At 40.9% G+C, this 9,840-nt stretch overlaps 1 long non-coding RNA gene across 1 annotated transcript; it reads left to right on the top strand.

Moving 5' to 3' along the window:
• The first annotated feature begins 1,173 nt into the window (after positions 1-1,173).
• On the top strand, positions 1,174-6,789 carry LOC115108975 (uncharacterized). Its single transcript, XR_010461135.1, has 3 exons — positions 1,174-2,802; positions 2,941-3,014; positions 3,092-6,789. It is a non-coding gene; the product is annotated as an uncharacterized LOC115108975 (long non-coding RNA).
• The last annotated feature ends 3,051 nt before the right edge of the window (positions 6,790-9,840 follow it).

Here is a 9,840-nt window from a genome sequence, read left to right as displayed (position 1 = left end):
TCTGTGAAGCATTTCTTTGACCTGCAATCTAAGGCACAGTTAAATCTAATGAATTTATCCTCTGCAGCAGAGGTAACTCTGGGTCATCCTTTCTTGTGGCGGTCATCATGAGAGCCAGTTTTAATCATCGCTCTTGATGGTCTTTGCGACTTGAAGAAACTTTCAAAGTTCTTGACATTTTCTGGATTTACTGAGCTTCATGTCTTAAAGTGATGATGGGCTGTCATTTCTCATTGCTTATTTGAGCTGTTCATGCCATAATATGGACTTGGTATTTTACCAGATAGTGCTATCTTCTGTATACCACTCCTACCTTGTCACAACATAACTGATTGGCTCAAACGCATTAAGAAGGACAGCAATTCCACAAATTAACTTTTACCAAGGCACACCTGTTAATTGAAATACATTCCAGGTGACTACCTCATGAAGCTGGTTGAGAGAATGCCAAGAGTGTGCAAAGCTGTCATCGAGGCAAAGGGTGGCTATTTGAAGAATCTCAAATATAAAACCTATTTTGATTTGCTCAACACTTTTTTGGTTACTACATGATCCAGCCTTGATCAGGAGTCCCATAGGTGAAGCACAATTGGCCCAACTTCGTCCTGGTTAGGGTTTGGCAGGTGTAGGTCATTGTAAATAAGAATTTGTTCTTAACTGACTTGAAATAACAAATTCCATATTTGTTATTTCATCGTTTTTTTTCTTCACTAATATTCTACGATGTAGTAAATAGTAAAGATAAAGAAAAACCCTTGAATGAGTTGGCGTGTCCAAACTTTTGACTGGTACTGTATGTCATTCTATGATCAGGTCCATATAGAAAAATGTGGCGCACGTGCTTGAGGTCCTATACCTGGAAGAAATAAAAACCTACTTTCACCCCTGTTTATATCAGTGCATTTGTAACAACCTAATCATTACAAAACTTAAATTCGATCAAATAAGCTTCACATAGCAAATTATCATTAAAAAAATGTTGTTGACCAAATTTGACACTCATTGACCATACAAAAAGTCCTGTCTTTGTGATATTATTTTCGTGGACAGATTTTGGGCGGAGTATACCCTCTCTCTTCGCCTCTTACTCTCCGCTGTCACCTTGTTAATGTCCAAAAGCGGAAGACCCGTCACAGGCTCTCTTTCCATTTCCCCTGAAAACCATTTTTTTCTAATCCCGAACCCGCTGAGGGTGGGGTCCTTACTATACGGAATCATTGGGACGTCCCTGTCCCATAGGTAATTGATTTTTAAAGGGGTTAGGGTAGATTAAGGTTAAAGGTGGGGTCGTCCCAAGGATCCCAGATAGCACTAACCACGTGTATGCTGTGTTTTGCGGGTGGTTTTGGAAGAGAGCTAGCTACACTTGAATAACTGTAATTTCAAGTGCATCAACTACCTTAATGCTTAGTTTACCTTTGCCATAACGATAGTCCAACAATAAATGTGAATTATTCAGAAGATACTTCGGTCACTTCATTACTATTCAGTTGACGTTTGCATAGGCTGCTACTTTTGACTACAGTGAATGGCAAATAGCCCTCTGGTATTGACAAGGTACACGTCAAGTCGACAAATGGGTGAATGGTTATCATAATGCTGTACATTTTAGAATTTGAACGGTTTAAATGCTACAATCAGTGCACGCCACCGCAACAAACGCTCTAAGGTCAAACTGATTACGAATGTTTAGCCCTGCTTCTCAGAAAACAAGGAGTTTCAAGTTGTAATGTCACGTGCACAATTGTCTTTCTTGCAAGCGCTAAATCCAACAATGAAATAATCAATCATGTAATACTAAAAATAACAAGGTCGAAATAAGAAGAACACGAGAAAGTAAGTAAGCTGTATACAGGGTCAGTGCCAATACCATATTTACAATGTGCAGGGATACTGGAGTGATAGAAGTAGATATGTAAGGGGGTAAGGTGACTAGGCATCAGGATTTATAATACATAGTAGCAGCAGAGTATATGATGATTGTATGTGAGTGGGTGTGCGTGTAGTCAGAATAAATGTAAATGCATATTATATGTGTGAGTGTTTGTAGGGCCCTGTGAATGTGCATAGAGACAGTGTAAAAAATAAATACACGGGTCAAATCAGATAGTGTGTAGCCATTTTGTCATCGATTTAGTTAGCTATTTAGCAAGTCTTATGGCTTGGGGATAGAAGCTGTTCGGGAGCCTGTTGATGTCAGATTTGATGCACTGGTACCACTTGCCGTGCACAAGCAGAGAGAACAGTCTATGGATCGAGTAAACTAAGATCTTTACTTCAATAGTGATACAATATGCCTGGAGAAATACCCTACTAAACTAAGCCATGCGTTTTGATGTGTTTCTCATTAGATGGTGTCTTCTGTATTGAATTGTATTCTATGGTATATTGTCTTATTTCATGCTTATAGATCTTTTTTTCCCCTCAGTGGTGAAACAGAATGGAATAGAAAATACCTTCTACAAGGTGTAATTTACTATAAAAGTACATCTGGTGCTACTGTTTTCATACCGTTTTGGATACATTAGAGAGCCTTGGATGAAATGTGTCAAACAGCACAAGGTAGACATTTAGGAACAGATAATCCCAATAGATTTCCTAGATGTCATGTTTCAGTGGCATATCACTAACACTGTGAGGTTTGCAGTGTCACTCCAATCCTGGGAATTTCCCAATCCCCCCGGCCAGGTGATAGACGTGTCTTTCAGACTAGGGATGCAGCAGGCAGACGCTACAGGAAAGTACCTCAAAGAAGTTGAGTTCACCAACATGTTTGCCAGTATTATGGCCCGTGCCCGCCAGGTGAGTGGCGACGATGCCACAGAGATCATGTAATCTTTTATAATACACTTTTGACACCAGTATTATGTGTTGGGATGGTCCATTATGAAACAATCTCTCCTTTGTATGTGAATGGTTGTTTTATCCGTTTTGTTACAGACTTGCAAAGCGATTTTGAAGCACAACAGTTGTTGCTCTGGCCTAGAAATTGTGACGCATCACTTAAAGAGAGGGTGAGTACCCTTTCTCTGGACTCTAGGTTGTCAATATCTCATTTCCGTATATGCTGTTCTTATTAACTATATATCAGTGTGTGTGGGGGGGCTGGTGGTGGACATGAAGTACATGGATACAGCAGCTGGTCTATTATGGCTGAACTTCCGTCCTCCAGGGAGAGAGACTATAGAACATGTAAGTCATTCTGGGGGATCCTAAGGGAGCATGTCTGTCTGCCTCTTTCTCCCTCTCTATATATTCCTCCTGATTGGAGACCAGATGCAATACATTTTATCAACACTAGATGGCACCTTTGGCATGCATTACAGGGTAATCCATTCTTGACTATGAATATGCCAAATAAATGTTTTGCAAAACAGGTGCCTTCATCAAATTCATTTGCTAGTTTACGAGACACGTTGTCCAGATGATGATGCAGATCTGCCATGGTATGTGACCTCAGTATCTCTCTAACCACCCAGGACATGCTGTAGGCCCCTCAATCAGGATGGAACCGGTGTCAACCAGTCTGTTGTATGGGTGTAGGAGAAGAACGGGAAGGACGAGTCAATGTTGTGAATAAGAGTGCTTTGTTCTGTGTTAGATAAAGACACGGATCAAAGAGTTTCTGGAGCACCTGTTCCAGCGCATGGTGGCTGACCACTGCGGACCAGGACAGAAGGAGACAGGGATTCCTCAGACAGAGGGGGCTCTCGCAGGCAAGCCGGACGATGGGATCAGAGACATCCCTGCCATGCGCTGGTGGTCAGCCATGGGGCCCTCATACAGTTGAAGTCGGAAGTTTACATACACCTTAGCCAAATACATTTAAACTCAGTTGTTTCACAATTCCTGAAAACGCTTTGTTTTAGGTCTGTTAGGATCACCACTTTATTTTAAGAATGGGAAATGTCAGAATAATACTACAGAGAATTATTTATTTCAGCTTTTATTTCTTTCATCACATTCCCATTGGGTCAGACGTTTACACTCAATTAAGTTTTTGGTAGCATTGCCTTTAAATTGTTTAATTTTGGTAAAATGTTTCAGGTAGCCTTCCACAAGCTTCCCACAATAAGTTGGGTGAATTTTGTCCCATTCTTCCTGACAGAGCTGGTGTAACTGAGTCAGGTTTGTAGGCCTCCTTGCTCGCACACGCTTTTTAAGTTCTGCCCACAAATTGTCTATTGGATTGAGGTCAGGGCTTTGTGATGGCCACTCCAATACCTTGACTTTGTTGTCCTTAAGCCATTTTGCCACAACTTTGGAAGTATGCTTGGGGTCATTGTCCATTTGGAAGACCCATTTGCGACCAAGCTTTAACTTCCTGACTGATGTCTTGAGATGTTGCTTCAATATATCCACAGAATTTTCCCCTCTCATGATGCCATCTATTTTGTGAAGTGCACCAGTCCCTCCTGCAGCAAAGCACCCCCACAACATGATGGTGTTCTTCGGCTTGCAAGCCTCCTGATTTTTCCTCCAAACATAACGATGGTCATTATGGCCAAACAGTTCAATTTTTGTTTCATCAGACCAGAGGACATTTCTCCAAAAAAGTACAATCTTTGTCCCCATGTGCAATTTCAAACTGTAGTCTGGCTTTTTTTAATGGCAGTTTTGGAGCAGTGGCTTCTTCCTTGCTGAGCGGCCTTTCAGGTTATGTCCATATAGGACTCATTTTACTGTGGATATAGATACTTTTGTACATGTGTCCTCCAGCATCTTCACAAGATCCTTTGCTGTTCTGGGATTGATTTGCACTTTTCGCACCAAAGTACGTTAATCTCTAGGAGACAGAACACGTCTCTTTCCTGAGCTGTATGACGGCTGCGTGGTCCCATGGTGTTTATACTTGCGTACTATTGTTTGTACAGATGAACCGTGGTACCTTCAGGCGTTTGGAAATTGCTCCCAAGGATGAACCAGACTTGTGGAGGTCTACAATTTTTTTCTGAGGTCTTGGCTGATTTCTTTTGATTTCCCCATGATGTCAAGCAAAGAGGCACTGAGTTTGAAGGTAGGCCATGAAATACATCCACAGGTACACCTCCGATTGACTCAACTGATGTCAATTACAATATCAGAAGCTTCTAAGCCATGACATAATTTTCTGGAATTTTCCAAGCAGGTTAAAGGTGAATTCTAAGTGAAATAATCTGTTTGTAAACAATTGTTGGAAAAATGACTTGTGTCATGCACAAAGTAGATGTCCTAACCCACTTGCCAAAACTATAGTTTGTTAACAAGAAATTTGTGGAGTGGTTGAAAAACGAGTTTAAATGACTCCAACCTAAGTGTATGTAAACTTCCGACTTCAACTGTATATGGGGTAGAGTGGAAGGGGTTGAAGGGAGGAACACATCTCCTGGTTTGTTCACACTAGGGCCGACTAGAACCGTATTGTGCTCTTTAGGAAATGTTCTTTTCACATTGTCCTTTCCAGCATGTCTTCTTCAGCAACTATGGTGGATGCGTAACCAAGCCAGCCCAGTGGAGCTTGGCTTCACTCGGCTTGGCGCCAAAGTGTGGATCAGGCTATTAAGTGCTAACTAAGATATACACAGAGACACCACACAGACATCTGGTTTAAAGTTATTTAAAACGTTTAAAGTAATATGTATTTGTTTTGTCTCATACTTTGTCAATGTACATTATTTAAAACAATCAAGGTTGAGTAAATAAACAGTCATATTTTGAAGCTTTCCCATCTCATCACTGCTCAAACCTGTCCTTAAAATTCAAATTTCAGATTCTTTGACACCATCTAAATTCAGCCGTTCATAACTTGAGTTGAATACCTTATTTTAACCTCAGTTCCCATTTCTGTGTTGCAATGTACTGACATCACAGCGTTCCTCTCAGGCTGCTGATAATCATTGATTCACTGTTAACCGGTGCGGCTCTTTGCTCTTATCACTCTCTGCTTCTATATACACGGAGTGTACAAAACATTAACATGGGCTTTCCATGACTTAGACTGACCAGGTGAATCCAGGTGAAAGCTGGGATCCCTTATTGATGTCACTGGTTAAATCCACTTTAATCAGTGTAGATGAAGGGAAGGAGACAGGTTAAAGAAGGATTTTTAAGCCTTGAGAAAATGTAGACATGGATTGTGTATGTGTGGCATTCAGAGGGTGAATATTTATGTGCCTTTGAATGGCGGATGGTAGTAGGTGCCAGGCGGGCCTGTTTGAGTGTGTCAAGAACTGCAACGCTGTTGGGTTTTTCACGCTCAACAGTTTCCCGTGTGTATCAAGAATGGTCTACCTCCCAAAGGACATCCAGCCAACTTGACACAAATGTGGGACGCATTGGAGTCAACATTGGCCAGCATCCCTGTGGAACGCTTTCGACACCTTGTAGAGTCCATGGCCGACGAATTGAGGCTATTCTGAGAGCAAACGGGAGCGCAACGCAATATTAAGAAGGTGTTTCTAATGCTTTGTACACTCATTGTACACTGAACAAAAATATAAACGCAAAATGTATAGTTTTGGTCCCATGTGTTGAAATTAAAGATACCAGAAATGTTCCATACGCATATGTATTCTCTCAAATGCACACATTTGTTTACATCCCAGTTAGTTAGCATTTCATCTTTGCCAAGATAATCCATCCACCTGACAGGTGTGGCATATAAAGAAGCCGATTAAACATCATGATCATTACACAGGTGCACCTTGTGCTGGGGACAATAAAAGACCACTCTAAAATGTGCAGTTTTGTCACACAACACAATGCCACAGATGTCACAAGTTTTGAGGGAGCATGCAATTGGCATGCTGACTGCAGGAATGTTCACCAGAGCTGTTGCCAGAGAATTTAATGTTAATTTCTCTACCATAAGCTGCCTCCAACGTAGTTTTAGAAAATTCGGCAGGGTGTCCAACCGGCTTCATAACCGCAGATCGTTGTGTGGGCAAGCGATTTGCTGAAGTCAACGTTGTGAGCAGAGTGCCCCATTGTGGCGGTGGGGTTATGGTATGGGCAGGCATAAACTACGGACAACAAACACAATTGCATTTTATCGATGGCAATTTGAATGCATAGGAATACTGTGACGAGATCCTGAGGCCGATTGTGAGGCCCATTGTTTTAAGGTATCTGTGACCAACCGATGCATATCTGTATTCCCAGTCATGTGAAATCCATAAATTAAGGCCTAAATGCATTTATTTAAATTGACACATTTCCTCATATGAACTGTAACTCAGTAAAATCTTAGAAATTGTTGCATGTTGCGTTTATATTTTTTGTTCAGTATATATCCTCCTGTGTTATGGTTAAAACTGTGGAGGGACACTAAGTGAAACTACTGTTGTTGACTGGACATTTTTTACTTTTTTTATTGTTGTGAATTACCACTAGTGTAGACAAGAGACACTTAAATAGGCAACGGTATGCTCATACTTGATAAGTATTTGAGTTGATCTCCATCAATTTCCGATTGTGACAATTAACGGTGTAATTTTCTATAGCTATTTTACTGGTTGTTTATTTGGTGAATGAAATGTAGAAATGTGGCTTATTGCACAAACGTTCAAATAAATCGCTGATAAGTAAAGAACACACTTTAGGAAAGAACGGAGGTTCCAGACTTGTTTATCCAGGCACAATGCCTATTTGTATTACATCAACTTTTGACTGGGTTAATTTGTTTATTTATATATCTAATCAGACTGTACAGCACATCTCCTTTTTGAAACTACTCACATCACGTTCTATATGTTTTTGTCACCAGACTGAAAAATAGAACTTCATGCTTTTGAAAGGTAATGCGTGATTGACCACAGATTTACCTCTTGGAATCCAAGTTTATTGACCACTACCACTAGTTTATCAGAATCAATTTACCTCCTATTGTTCCATAGTCAATGAATGAACCATGGGTAACATTAATTACACCTATAATCAGTTGCAACGTGTCATTCAGAGCAAAAAATATAATTATATATAATATAAAAATAATAATTGTGCATGTTATTTTGGCATTAATACGTGTCACATCAGTTTGCAAACAATGTAAACAAAAATCGTAATTGAGTTAATAAAGCCACATACAAACATGGTCTCTTTTTTTGCTTTCTTGAGTAAGGCAGCTCCAAAATGCATGTGTTTCAGCCTAACTCAGTGCTTTCTGTGGTGGGGCAGTCTGCGGAAAATACGGAGAGTAGGAGTTTGTAATGTTCTCTAGTTGCGCCGTGATTGGCTTAGTGTTCTGTCACTCATGGGGACACTACGTCACTGCAAAATCTACAGTTAGAGCTCGAAAATTCAAGCCCCTTGGGTGCTGCCATAGACTTACATTAGAAGTGCCCATCCAAGAAGGCTCAAGGTCATTGGCCACAGATAAAATAACGTCAAATCACGTTATATCTACCATAGCTTTGATTGGACTGATCATGTCAACATCATACTTTCAAAATCTTAACTAGCAATCTAGACAAGCAGTCACCATCATGAATCAAGTTGACAATCTACTGGCAAATCCTTTTTCAAACCTTGTCATATGAAGAGAAAGTATAGATAAAAAGTATTGGTGCTCGTCGGCCATTGGAACATTACACAAGAAGTTGGAAATCGCAAATTCAACACTAAGTGCTGAGGCGTGATAGCAAACTCAGGTTCCATCCCAGGCTGTGTCACAGCTGGCCGTGACCGGGAGATGGCGCACAATTGGCCCAGCGTCGTCCAGGTTAGGGGAGGGTTTGGCCGGCCAGGATTTCCTTGTCTAATCGTTCTTTAGCGACTCCTTGTGGCAGACTGGGCACCTGCAAGTTTACTTTGGTTGTCAATTACTTTGGTTGTTTCCTCCGACACATTGGTGTGGCTGGATTCCGGGTTAAGCGAGCAGTGTGTCAAGAAGCAATGCGGCTTGGCTCTTGGCTTTCACAGAGTCTGTAGGGGAGTTGCAGCGATGAGACAAGATTGTAAATTCTGGCCCATGACATTGCATGTGAATGTTTAAACTTTTTAATTTTCTCCCAAATTTCAAGATATCCAATTAGTAAAGTTTGAATACATTGGCCATGCTGTCAATCCAGCATGACTTCTGCCACGTTCAAAACAACTGGAAACTTGGAACTGGGAAATCTCAGACTTCAGTGAGTTCAAGACAACTGGGAAATTGGAAAAAAACAAGCTCCGACTGGGAAAATACAGAAATGTATTTTGAACGCTCATCCAACTCGGAATTACAAATCGGGGACTCGGACCTCTTTCTAGAGCTCACAAGAAGGACCGGCGCGCCACTTGTTCAAGTGACCACAACAGAACAAGATGAGTCCAAACATGTCTTGTATGCTGCTGCATAAGGTATGTAATATACCAGGGAGATATGTTACTGTAGCTAAGTAATAGTAAGTATGTTGTGTAGTAGGCTGTTAGTTAGACTGTCTGTCCTAGCTCGGATTTCCTCTCATCCTTTCGTCATTCCCTTATGTCATAGTTTGTGCATCTCAATTGTCAGTAGAAAACCACATTTGTTTAAGCAAGTCAGCCATATCAGCTATGTTTTTTTTAAAGGCAGTAAATTATGCTGAATGAACTGTTTTGCTACGAGACAAGGCTCCGCTGATAGCCAGGTGTAGCAGTTGTAAGGTGTTGGGACTCTGCTGTTGGGACAGCTTTATGTAGGCCCTAACAGTTTTGTGGGCACCGTTTGTCACCGTTATAGTGCAAGGAATGTATTGTTTAGTGTTGTGTTGTGTAGTGTAGTGGCTTTGCTGGCATACATAATAAAAATAATAAAAAAACATTTGCCCCACCAAGATTTACATGCTAAAATCGCCACTGCCGGTAATACATAGTACTCAGTACTGTACAGTGGTTCTTCCT

Source organism: Oncorhynchus nerka, linkage group LG25 (assembly GCF_034236695.1).
Source record: "Oncorhynchus nerka isolate Pitt River linkage group LG25, Oner_Uvic_2.0, whole genome shotgun sequence".
Lineage (NCBI taxonomy): Eukaryota > Metazoa > Chordata > Actinopteri > Salmoniformes > Salmonidae > Oncorhynchus > Oncorhynchus nerka.
This window is presented reverse-complemented; position numbering and strand designations above follow the sequence as displayed.